The sequence below is a fragment of the Palaemon carinicauda genome, chromosome 12 (assembly GCF_036898095.1).
Source record: "Palaemon carinicauda isolate YSFRI2023 chromosome 12, ASM3689809v2, whole genome shotgun sequence".
NCBI lineage: Eukaryota > Metazoa > Arthropoda > Malacostraca > Decapoda > Palaemonidae > Palaemon > Palaemon carinicauda.
The window spans coordinates 5,088,115-5,099,698 of record NC_090736.1 but is presented as its reverse complement, the minus strand read 5'-3'; the positions used below and the strand labels follow the sequence as shown (position 1 = coordinate 5,099,698).

The window sequence follows — 11,584 nt, the reverse complement described above, 5'->3', positions numbered from 1 at the left end:
CAAGTACCAGTTGCTACAAGTTACCCATTAACATACCATATACAGGTATCACTCATGATTCCTACTGAAGTTGGTTTTATCCCCGCCAACCATCGCTGATCGATTTTTAGTGTAACGGACCCACGCAAACCTGCCTTTATAGATTAAGGTTAACTATAACGGCTACTATAAGCTACAGGTATATTGAATCTGAATTCAAAAGGCCGAAGACTCGATATACATAGAAATTTCGAAAGGAGTGGATTCAAGATGAAGATTTAAAACATTGGCTAACTGGAAAAAGAAAAGTGGTGAAAGTGTGCCTGATTGTAAATTTTATCCGTGCGTTCTTGTGTCTTAAGTTATGTGACTTGAAAGCGCACGGAAAAAAAAATGGAAAAACAGGGCAAATGCCGCTTTATACAGTGCAAGACAGTTTATAATACCATCTCAGCCTTTAAGAAAATCAAGTGAAGTTCAGATTGCAGCAGAGCATACTTCTGTCATCTTGCGATCACTTGAATGATTTATGCAAGGAATGCTTCACTGATAGCAAAATGCCATCAATTACATCGATTAAGAGATCGAAGACTAGTACTATCTTAAAGAAAGTTCTGTATCCTCATTCAAATACAGAGGTTGAAAGAATTTTTAGCTAGATGAATCTTGTAAAAAATAAGATAAGAAATAGAATGCAAACGAAAATGATGAATGCAATTCTTGGGATCTGTTCGGGGCTAAAAAGACAAGCAAAAACCTGCTTTAATTATGAAATACCACCTGATGTTTTGATTATGATTGGAACAAAACAGACATACATCACTTCCACTGAGGGAACATCGCAAGCAGCTGTAGTAGTTCACGAAGAGGGTGAGGGGTAATAATAAAGGTAAACATTGAATTTATCTGTCTGTACATAAGGTATCGAGTTCCATATGAAATTTATTCTCATCTTTTTTAACATGAAAAGGCTAAGTTCATGTGCATTATATATGTGTGTGCTTTTATATATATATATATATATATATATATATATATATATATATATATATATATATATATATATATATATATATATATATATATATATATATATAGGTGTAGATACAGCTGTATGAACTATATACACACACACACACACACACACACACACACACACACACACACGGTACATACAGCTTAGTGTTGATTTTTTTAAGCTCTGTAAAATATCTTGTAAATCTAGCGGGTCCAAGCCCAAATCTAGCGGTTTTTAGGGTTCTGTCTAGCGGGAACTGAAAATTTTTGATGGCAACACTGCCTGCGCCCTGGACGTGAAACTTTTCAAAATGTGTCAATAGTCAATTTCTCAAATTGTTGATTTTAGAAATTTCAGGCTCCTGAAATACGTTGTTACAGCACTGCAAGCATCAAGTGGAACTTACTTCAAAGCTTCTCATCATAAACCAACAGGCAATTATCTGTTTAATGGCATGTTCTTGATATTAACGCAATAAGCTATGATAGGTTACTGTAGCTTACCATAGATGCAGCCATATCGAGCTTTCAGGATACGTTTATTCATCCTCAATTGAAAAGCTTGAGCAGTTTTCTATTTTAAGACAGATTAAGCTTATAGTACCTCCCTTAACTTTTATAAAGATGAGTGATGTAAAAGTTTCATTCCAGCTGTGACCAGATTGTGGATTTTTTTTTTCCAACTTTGGAAGCTCAAACATACAGCAGTTGTTTTTATATTGCAAAAGCTGGTAAATTTTTAGGAAGAGGAACCAGCCCAAAATGACATGAAGATATGTCTAGGTGATTTTGATGTGTTTTGCACGAATATCACCTTCATTTTCCTCGGCAATGAACGGTTTTAGACTTTACTCTATAACAAAGCTAACCTAACCTAATACAACTACCTAACCTAACCTAACCTAGAGCCCTGTACCCCTACCTAGGCCTAGTGGGGAGGGCTCTGCCCCCTCTGCGACTCCCCCCTTAAGGCCACAGTGATTTTCGGGGCACTACCGAACCTAAGACAGTAAAATATCACCAAATTCTAGTTACAACCTAAACCTAAGTTTATATTTACCTTAAAAAGAAGACCCTAGTTGGTCGATATCGCTGTCCGAAGATGAATTATCGGTTTTGGCCCGTGGTCATTGTCGGTCACTATGGGGTACATATAATTTCCCAGCTTCAATAAAAAAGTTGTGATGCAACTGACCTTGTTCTTTATTGAAATTGCCTATAAACAAATATCTCGCTAAATATTGTTCGAGATACAGTGAATCCTCGCTACTTCGCGGTTCGACCATCGCGGATTCACCACTTCGCGGATTTTTTCCATAACCCATATATATACAGTAATATATATATATATATATGTATGCATGTATTTATGTATATATGTATGTATGTATATATGTAGGTATCTATATGTGTATACAGTACATATATATATATATATATATATATATATATATATATATATATATGTATATATATATATATATATATATATATATATATATATATATATATATATATATATATATATATACACACATTATATATATATATATATATATATATATATATATATATATATATATATATATATATATATATATATATATATATATATATATATAAAGTAGGAAGATGTGATGTAGTTCTAAGGGAAAAGTATGGGAAATATGTCTGGGTAATAAGCAAAGCTCTACCTCCAGTTTGTTTCTTCATTATGATCAGAGATAAATGTAAACAAAACATTGGTTGCCATTTTTTATCGTGCTTTTTAGCATGTTTAGGAAACGCATGATATAAAATCGCCTTTAATATTTGTGCCTGTTTTAGTTTAGGGTACTGTAGTACATGCATTAAGTGTTCTGTACATTAAAGGGTAGTTTGTTAACAGTACTACGTACAAGGGAAGGTTTTAAAAGTCTGAATATACATGTTGAATAAATAGGTAAATATGGTGTCACTACTTCGCGGATTTTCACCTATCGCGGCCGCGTCTGGAACCTATCTACCGCGATAAACGAGGGTTCACTGTATTGTTTTCGGTTACCAGGGCGTCTCGACCACACTTTTATATCACGCCAAAGGCATTCAATATTTCGCATGTGCACACTTCTATCGTCTCCGTCAACAAATTGTTCACTGTGATTGATCACTTTGTGCGTATATCCTTCTTCAGTAAGTGTGCGATATGCTGCCCACCCATCACTAATCACAAACAACCACACTTGGGTAAGTTGTCGACCACGCTTGTATTTGCGATGTACGAAGAGCATTTCATCGATTTCCTCAATGACGTCACGACCACCAATTTGTGGTTGGTTGGAAAACCATTTTTCTGTGACTTCGGAACAAAACGATCGCCAATCTACGCTTGTTCTACTTGACCACTTTAGGCACCGTATAATAGTGGTATGATCAAAAGATTTTTTTAACCAATGGTTTACAAACAAAGCAACTGCCCAGGGTTTCACATGAACACTGTCTAAAAATGTCCCCTTAAAAAGGCTAACTGAATACGCACACTTTCTACTTCCCTTCTGCTTATTAATCTTCCTTCGACGGCCACACGAAAATTTATGCCTATTTCACTTTTATGTACAAGTTATATCACAGTGAGGACAAATTACTGCTGTAGGTAAAACACCATGTGCCTGCAAAAATGTGTTGAATTCGGAATCTTGTGAGTGATGTCTTATAAATTCAAAATAGTCTATATCACAACCACGACAAGTTATCTGAATGACGGCCATGCTTAGTACTGCCTGAAGTGCCACAGTGGCAGGAATATTTAAATATAATTGGCTTTCGTTTGTTTAAAATGAGCCAATTATTTCAAAGTATCATGTCACATGGGGCAATCAAACGAAGTGTATAGGTGGAACAAAAAGAGCTATGAAGTAATTTTTTGGCGGGAATCCAAGGGTGAACATATCTCTTTAATAGCCACTCACCTTAGTAAAAAACAGAGTCCTCATTTTTTGTAAACGTAAAAAATATCGATTACTTATGTTCTATTCATCTCCGGGCATAACTAATGGTATATTCCTAATCAGAAAAGTGCGATTTATATGTTTCTGAAGTATTTATAGGTTGCAAAGCTGGTTCCTCTTTCTAAAATGATACCCAAAGGCTGACATTGAGCGTTTTCATAGTTTTTACACGACAAATCTACTTTATCTCCGTTAATAATCTTGGTATTATTGTAGTTTATTACTGGGTAATGTAATCTGGGGAAAAAACTACTTTTTTTTCTATAGGAAAAGAGCTTTTCCTTCAGTAAATATTGTGCTTTCAACGAATTTGACCTTTATTTCTATTGCAAGTGAACAGTTTTCAAGCCTATTCCCAATGGACAGTGGTGTTTTGGGTGGAAAAAAGGAGAGAAAAAAAAAAAGTTATAATATTGAGTGAAATAAGATCAAATTAATTTCAATCGTTATTAACAGTAGGAAAAACAGTTTGCCCGTAAATTTTTCCTGAGTAAAAATATAAATTTTGCGATACAAAACCTAACACACCCCACCTAACCTAACCAAGTAGTTCCCAGGTCACAGACCTAGCCGTGGGACAAGCCCTTGGACCCCCCTTTCCAGATCACAAAACTTAAAAGTAAATCGCAAATAATGTCGTACCTTATTATAGAAAGGTCCTCTTTGTCTTTGCGATTTTCACTGAATAGTTAGAGTAAAAAATGTGTTTGTCTTCCCAATAAGATGTAAAGTTTATGGAATGACACAATTGGCTTGTAAAAATATGTTCACTACGTTAGTTGTATCATTGTAATCACCATGAAACTCCTCTATAACTTTCCCATAAATGTAGCCATTACATTTAGGGTACAAGACTCTCCGTAACGACGCAGCCAAAGAGTGGAAAGCCAACAAAAGGGACTAAAAGGACCCCAAAAATGAACAAACAGGAGGAATCCTATGTGTAGAAGGAAAATTGGGGAATGGCTAATGCGCAAAAAGATTAAAGTGGTTAATACATAACAAGGTATGTACACACGAACGAGCAAGAGCAAATGCGCAGAAAGCCTAAAATGGTTAATACACAACAAGGTATGTACACACAAACGACCAGGAGCGAATACTTGCGAGTCGTAAAATGTCAATAAACAAATGAGAAATTTCTCAAGAGCATAAGAAGCTGATGTTTTGTGTAATTTTCCTTGGATTTATTAATGTAAAGAGATGAAACGAATAGTTTTACCATTATTTATTGATTCCCTAGTAAATTTTCCTTACTCAAAATCTCCGGTTCCCACTAGGTAGCCCCCATTACCGTAGGATATATTAAGGTACTGTATATCTTATTAACTATTTATTTGCGACAGAAATAAAGGTAATTTTCGAAGAAAACGTGAGTTTGTTCCAGCACTATATACAAATTTTACGCTCTTTACACAGGAGTTCTGTATTATTTCAACGATAGCTGAAACTAGCCGTTAAAGCTTTTGTAAGGTGTAACTATCCTCCGCAAGTTAATGGGGGTGCATTAGACCAGGATCCTGCTCACAGCACCACTAGTAAACAACTGTCCCATTTTATTTCAGCTCAGTACAGTACAGTAAAGACGTTGTCTTATTCCTCCGTTAAACCCAAATAAAAATTTCCCAAATTTACGGGCCTAAAAAGCTAAGAATTTACTTTTGATCTTTTTCTCTTTCAGGTGTAACTACCTTTAGGGATTGTAATCATGCTGATTTGTCTTGGCAATAAAGGGCACCATTGTGATATCTTCATGTAGGCTGAGGAGACCGATCCTCATGGTCTCTGCCCTGTGTGTAGGGGTCACTTTTGCATACAGGAGTTTCCATGCCAAGTGTGTCGGGGGGGGGGGGGGGGTGGTTGCCCTCCCAGTGGTCAAGGTTCAACAGGCAGTGAAAAAAGAAGGCTAAGACAGATTCTTCTCTTTTGAGGTCAGCCTCGAAAAGGAAAAAGCCTCGCCATCAATTTCCGCCGGTTCGACCTTTCCTTCCAAGGGGGAGCTTTCTTTTCCAGCTCCCTTTCACCGATCTTCTCGCCAGTGAGGAGATTTGGTGATAAGAGCAAAAGGGGTTGATCGTCCATCCTGCCCATGGGAGAGACGGCCTTCTCCTTAGTGGTCTACCCCCTGGAAAATCCACCGAAGGGTGCTGGATTCTTCCATACCCTGCTCCAGTTCATCGGAACACAGCTTTTCGTGGCTGGATAATGATGGTGGGAGGCAATTACCTGCAATTCCTCCCCCTCATCGTCATGTCCTACTCTACTTGCTATGTTAGGCCAAACTCTCATGAGTTTGCACCTAATGTTTTTTCCTTTTGCAAGGTAGAACCTGCTTTGCTGCCTGCTCTCAAGCACTTAGCAACTGCCTTTTCTTCCTCACCATTGTGGGAAAGGAAGACCGCACTTTTCTCCTGTTGAGGATAAGGTGCGCGATCTATCTTTGACGCACTAGCGAGTGAGCACGCTAACTAGAATCTGGCAGATGAGTCTTGTGGAGCGGTGCGCACCCTACCACCTAGCAAGGTGGGAGGGCGAGCTCGTCTGCCTAAGGAAGGTACACGTTTCCTATTCTGTGTCCAGTGGTCTCTTAGACTAGTTTTTCCATCAAGACTTGCGCACGCAGGTGGACACCTTATCTGCTTGAGCTGAGAAGGGTACACGCAAGAGCGCTCCTTATTAGACCTCGCTTCATCAATGCGGTTCTAGCATGGTCTGCTTTATGAGAGGAACAGCAGGTTCCTTCTCAAAATTATGTTGTTTTTCCTTCTCATCTGATTGCTCGGACAGGTATATGGATGGCATCTAATTCCTTAGTGAAGCTGAGAACAGTAAAGGACACAAAGTGACATCCTCTCATACCCTCCCTTTCCTGGGCACTCCACCTAACCCAAGGAAACATGTTCGTGGGACTCAATTGGGAACATATGGTAGTTCTCGAGAGACCCCCTGGTTCCTAGAAATTGTGCTTTCCTCTCTGAGAGCCTCCCTCTTGGCAGTTGAACTCCTTAACATAGAGAGAGGCGCGAAGTACGCCATGCAAGCTGCTTTATGGCTTGACCTATGGTTAGGGTCCTTGGGCTTCTTGTTGCGGTCCTATGATCTTTCAAAGGTGTCTGCTAGGAAGTCTTTGGACTCTTTCCTTTTGTTCGGAATCCAAACTCTTGAGTTTTTGTCGCACCACATTATCAACTTGAGAGTGAATGCTATACTCAAGAGAAGGGATACTGTCATTGGGAAATTCCATAAACAAGTGCCAAAGGTGGAAGTCTTACATTTGAGGAATTCCACCCTTGAGGGTTCATCTCTCTTCGTTCCTGAGGAGATTGAGAGGGCTGCTGAGCAATGGAAGAAATAGTCGAACAATTCTCTCCTTCATAGGGCCATGACATTAAGGTCCTATGGAAGTCCATCCCAGTCTTCACATGGTCAGCAGGCTACTTCTAATCCCTCAACTTTCAGGTCTTCAGGACCTACTAAGGTGTCCAGACGTCCCTTTCAGTTCGAAGGCTAGAAAGGAAAAAAGTCCTTCAGAGGAAAGAAGGGAGTGCAAGGGAATGGCCGAGGTGGACACTCCCACTAGGGATGGCAATCCTCACCACCTACCACCTGTGGGAGGATACCTGCAGCGCCTCTGGCAGAGGTGGCAGGAGCACCACGGCGGAGATCCCTGATTTGTGATCCAGTATGCTTAAACTTCTATGCAAAGGGATCCGCAAAGGAGCTGGCCGTCCAGGCTGAAGTCTAGACCATGCTGCAAAAGGGCACTCTCCAAGAGGTTGTGGATGGGTCTCCAGGCTGTTACAGTCTATTTTTTCTAGTGAAAAAGGCATCTGGAGGCTGGAGACCAGTCATCGATCTCTCTCCTTTGAACATGTTTGTTCAACAGACTCGGTTCAGGATGGAGATGGCAGACACATGGTCATCCAGGCAGTTTGACCAAGGAACTTCATGTACACTCTGGATCTCAAGGACGCATACTTCCAGATCCCAATCCATCCGTCTTCAAAAAGTATCTCCGATTCATACATGAGGACAGAATATACCAGTTCAGTGTTCTTGCGACAGCACTTCAGGTCTTTACCAGAGTGTTTGCCCTATTGTCATCTTGGGTTCATGAACTGCATTCGTCTCATCAGAAATCTAGACATTGGCTGATTCTGGCAGACTCTGAGATGACCCTTCTTTGTTACTGAGACATACTTCTCGAGTTTTGTCGGGATCTGGGGGTCTTGATAAATCTCAAAAAGTCATCACTGCTTCCTTCGCAGAGACTGGTATGTCTCGGTATGTTAATAGACACCATCCAAAAGAAAGTCTTCCCATCAGACAAAAGAATACACAGGCTGAGAGAAGTGGCATCCCCTTTCCTCAGACAGGAAGTTCTACCGGCCCATCGTTGGTCGAGTCTGTTAGGTCACCTAACCTCTTTCCTCCGTCAAGTTCCAAACGGCCGCCTTAGGATAAGATCCTTGTCTTGACAGCTAAAGTCTGTGTGGTACCAATACTCAGATCCACTGGACACTTGAGTTCCAATTACTCAGGAATAAGTGACGGCCCTGCTTTGGTGGGTGGCAGATGAAAACCTTCACAGAGGTCAAGATCTTCTTGTCCTTCCTCTGGACACAATGCTCCTTACAGATAAATCAAAAGAAGGATGGGGGGCTTCACTTACTGCATCACACAATCTCCGGCCTCTAGTCAGAATCAGAAAGGTACCAGCATATAAATCTCCTAGAGATGAGAGCAGCATACCTAGCTCTTCATCAGCTCCAACAGTTGCTGGAAGGCCACTTGGTGGTGTTGATGAGCGAGTAGTGGCTTACCTAAACAAACAGGGCTGTACCTTTTCACAGCCTCTATGCCATCTTGCAGTAGAGATTCTCAGATGGTCAGAAGAACATTCGATGTCCCTATCAGTTCGCTTCATTCAAGGCAAGAGGAATGTGTTCGCGGACAATCTGAGCAGAGCGACTTAGATAGTAGGCTCTGAATGGTCTTTGAATCCTCTGATAGCTAACAAAGTCCTGATTTTGTGGGGTTCCCCTGTAGACCTGTTCGTAACATCTCTGAACAGCAAGCTTCCGCATTACTGGTCTCCAGTGGGACAACATTGATGTGTATGCCTTTCCCCCATTCTGTCTGATGAGAAGATTGCTCAACAAGACCAGAGCATCTAAAAACCTAATGATGACCCTTGTAGCTCTGCTATGGCATCATGCAGAGTGATTCCTTCCAAGAACTCCCTCCACTACCAGATCTACTCAAACAACCACATGCAAACATCTTCCACAGAACCGTACAGTCGCTTCGACTTCACGCCGGGAAACTATCTAGTGTCTCCTCTCTCAGAAGGGGTTTTCACAACAAGTTGCTGAGAGAATGTCCAGATACTTGGTAGGTCCTCAGCCTCTGTGTACTAGGCGAAATGGACAGTTTTCTGTGGTTGGTTTCGTTTAAGAAATATCTCTCCTGTCGATGCCTCTATTCCCATAATAGCGTAGTTCTTTGTATATCTTCAGGAGGAAAAGCTCCTTTCAGTCTTGGGGGTGAAAGGCTATCGCTCAGCCTAGAGCCTCACCTTTAAGCTGAAAGGAGTGGATATTTCCTTTTCGTTGGAGCTTTCTCTACTCATACGGAATTATAAGATCACTTGCCCTCAGTCAGAGATCAGGCCTCCTCCCTGGAATGTGGTTCGCGTTTTGAGGTCCTTGAAAGGATCTCCCTATGAACCATTACACCATGCAACTGACCGAAATCTCATTTTGAAGACAGCTTTCCTGCTCGCTTTAGCCTCAGCAAAGAGAGCCAGTGAACTTCATGGCATCTCATATGACATCGCCCCTTCAAGAGGATGGGGGGGGGGGGGGGGGGGGAGTTACACTCAGCTTCGTCCCTCATTGCTAAGACTCAAAACCCTGGGGTACTGGACTCTAGATTTGGGCCCTTTCAGATTATGAGTCTACGTTCTGTAATCAACGATCCAGATCAATTGTTACTGTACCCAGTGAGGAGTTTGAGATATTATCTTAAACACACTGCAGCAACACGGTCCCGACTAACATCACTTTTCGTTAGCTCCGGAAGGGTTAAGAAGAGGATCGCTAAGGACACTATTTCATCCTGGATATACCAAGTGATTGAAAGAGCTCTAGTCCCTAATCCTCCTCCGGCTCAACGACCTAGAGCTCATGATATCAGGGGCATCAGTATGTCCTTTGCATTCAAACGCAACTTTTCCATGTAGCAGGTATTACAGGCGGGCGTGTGGAAACGTCAAAATACGTTTACAGCCCACTATTCAAAAGACATTACCCGCAGGAAACTCGATACGTTTACTATCGGTCCTGTGGTGGCTGCTCAACGAGTGGTTTACGAATACAGTACCTCAGGCTCCTTGCTAGACAAGTAGCAGTTGGCTGAGGGCATTGGTTACCCGGGTTAAGACTGGGATGAATGAGAGTATGTCTGTAGTTATTTATATAAATTGGCCCACCATTATCTGACCCCCAGAAGTCCTGCCTGCAATCAAAAGTAACGTAGCTCACGGCCGTGAAAGTATATGTAGAGGCGGCTGGGTACCCCTTGCCTACCCACTCAAGCGCTTAGGAAGGTTGCCACTTCACACTTTTAGTCAAATGGTTACCTTCCAGCTTTGCTGAAAGATAATCCACATAAATAAATACAGGTTTGTATCAGGGAAAAATACAAATTACAGTGAACCCTCGTTTATCGCGGTAGATAGGTTCCAGACCCGGCCGCGATAGGTGAAATTCCGCGAAGTAGTGACATCATATTTACCTATTTATTTAACATGTATATTCGGACTTTTAAAACCTTCCCTTGTACGTAGTACTGTTAACTAACTACCCTTTAATGTACAGAACACTTAATGCATGTACTACAGCACCCTAAACTAAAACAGGCACAAATATTAAAGGCGATTTTATATCATGCGTTTCCTAAACACCTAAAAAGCACGATAAAAAATGGCAACCAATGTTTTGTTTACGTTCATCTCTGATCATAATGAAGAAACAAACTCATTTAGTGTACACATATATGTATAGGTTAGTTTTTGCATCGATTATATTGATTATACAGTATGTTGATTTTTTTATTACCAATGTTTTACTTTATTTTTCTTAGGACTTCCAAATGAAATGTTTTTCTTTATGACGCCGCCTGAAACGACGGCGTCATAAAGTACTGTACGCTCAGTAAACAACCACACTCAGAACAAACAAGGCATTTAACGCGCATGATGATAGTGATAAATAATGATACAGTACAGTATTTACAGTAAAAGCATTTACAAAATATGTTACCTTACAAATATAATTTACCGTATCTATATAAAATCATACAGTACTGTACAGTACATATTTTACGTTGCAAAGCAGGAAAACAATTTACGAGAGAGAGAGAGAGAGAGAGAGAGAGAGAGAGAGAGAGAGAGAGAGAGAGAGAGAGAGAGAGAGAGAGAGAGAGATTGTTTTACGTACGTACTGTAAATGTAAATTTTAAACAAAAAAATCAATTTACGAGAGAGAGAGAGAGAGAGAGAGAGAGAGAGAGAGAGAGAGAGAGAGAGAGAGAGAGAG

The 11,584-nt window shown here is 40.5% G+C and overlaps 1 long non-coding RNA gene across 1 annotated transcript in view; it reads left to right on the top strand.

Moving 5' to 3' along the window:
• The first annotated feature begins 1,284 nt into the window (after window positions 1-1,284).
• LOC137651180 (uncharacterized) overlaps window positions 1,285-11,584 on the top strand; it is a 33,801-nt gene continuing 23,501 nt past the window's right edge. The window contains exon 1 of the long non-coding RNA XR_011046059.1: window positions 1,285-1,431. This is a non-coding gene — a long non-coding RNA (uncharacterized lncRNA). The remainder of the gene's footprint in view (window positions 1,432-11,584) is intronic.